Source organism: Aplysia californica, unplaced genomic scaffold (assembly GCF_000002075.1).
Source record: "Aplysia californica isolate F4 #8 unplaced genomic scaffold, AplCal3.0 scaffold01582, whole genome shotgun sequence".
NCBI lineage: Eukaryota > Metazoa > Mollusca > Gastropoda > Aplysiida > Aplysiidae > Aplysia > Aplysia californica.
The window spans coordinates 47047-48912 of record NW_004798852.1 but is presented as its reverse complement, the minus strand read 5'-3'; the positions used below and the strand labels follow the sequence as shown (position 1 = coordinate 48912).

General features: G+C 39.2%; 1 protein-coding gene across 1 annotated transcript in view; it reads left to right on the top strand.

The window, feature by feature from the left end:
* Positions 1–1866, top strand: part of LOC101859838 (cilia- and flagella-associated protein 251) — a gene marked incomplete at its 3' end in the record, with an annotated part of 13557 nt that overhangs the window by 7529 nt on the left and 4162 nt on the right.

Below are 1866 nucleotides of genomic sequence, written 5' to 3'. Positions count from 1 at the left end.
GTCCCGCGCGCTCATATGACCTTAAGCAGTTGCGAGCGCCGTAAAACCCTATACTAAACAAACAAAACAAACAAACACGACCCACAAACAGACAACACAGTAAATTGCCAGGGACGGACAAGAGAAAATAATAGACCCTAGCGCCATTCCGGACAGCCCCCTAGTGGCGTCCCCTGCACAGAACGCTGACCCCCCGTTAATCAATATTTCACCAATTGCCATTTCTAGGACGGATCGCTGACGATCTGGTCAAAATGTCACCGCTGGTCCCGAAAGATTCCCCCCCACGCTAGCAAATTATGGTATGCCGGGAATCCATTCACTTGAGCTTATGTTCCCATTTTTTTATTGGCTTATTGCTATTCCGGGTGGAAAAAGAGGTCTTTTTGGTCGTTAGGGTATTGTTACTGTGCTATTTTGTCCGGATATTTTTTGGAGTATTTTTAGAGTATTGTCAGGGTATTATCAGAGTATTTGCTGGAGTATTTTTTGTTCAGAGGACAGTGTAGTTAAAGTATAGTTTTACTGTATAGCTAGTGGTGTTAGGGTGTTCTAAGAATATTTGGTCGCTTTTAAGGGCAAGCTGGCTAACCCAGATTTCATGGGTTTCCAGAAATCTTTACCAACACCAAAAGTGGGCATTGCCCTACCTATAGGAGTAGTTTGGTTTCATTGGTGTGGATATTTGTTTGGTTATAGAGAAAACTCTCCTTGTCTTTTCAAGAAACTAAACAAGGGGCAAAAACATTGCCTTCGATTTTCTCAAAACAGTATTTTTCGGGATAGCCCCCTCGTGCTTAAAAGCGACCATATTTTGGAGTATTGTCACAAATGCTTGAATAACAATGCGCCATCATATTTATCAAATCTGTTGCAGCTGACAAAAAGAAATTTCTTTCACCATCTGTGAAACTTGAAACAATAGGTGAAAGGGCATTTGAATACCAAGGCCCCAAGATCTGGAATGCTTTGTCAAGTAGTTTAAGAGAGATCAAATCCTTTGATCCATTCAAATGTCAGCTGAAGTCATTTCTGTTTTTAAATTAATGAGATGAATATTTGGAGAGATTTTCTTTTTGTCAGAACACAACGTTTTGTGTTACTGTTGTACATTGTATAGTATTGTAAAGCGCCCAGAGCCTGTGTACTTTAATCGGGGTTGAGTGCTTTGTAAATGTCACGTATTGCTTTTATTAATAATATTAGTATTGGCATGGTATTCTTAGAGTATTTGAAAGAGTGTTTATTAGAGGTTAATTTGCAAGCCTATAGTTAAACTACTGCACTTAGAATATTCTAAGAAAATTTGTTGGACTATGGTTGGAGTAATAACTGTCATGGTAGGCTTAACGTAAGTCAGAGTATTGGTTCAGAAGGTAGTAGGAAGTATAGTTAGACTATAGTCAGAAGAGTGTTGTTGGGGTATTCTAAGAGCCTTGGGTAATTAAGACTTATAGATGCGTATTTTTCAAATCAAGAGCAAGACGAACGAACAAGCTTTAAGACGATACTAAGAACTCCATACCATGGCCTAAAACTGACGAGCACCTGATTCCACCGAGTTGCGAAACATAAAAAAACAACTAAAACAGCATTTGAAGGCAACGAAAGTTCCTCAAAGAAAATAAAAACTCAATATTGCGGACAGTACACGACCCAGTGCTTTCTTGTCCTATCTCCATTTTTAACAACAGTGAAAACAGTTCATAATAAAGAGTGAGCTTAAGAAGTCACAGTTTCACTGTTTAGAAATAAATGGAGAAGTGACAAGAAAGCACTGAGGTCGCGAATTGGATGTTTATCACTGGTTACCACGGCAACCGCTCACCCAGACCTACCTGTCATTTGAATTTTTCCCAAGGTTTT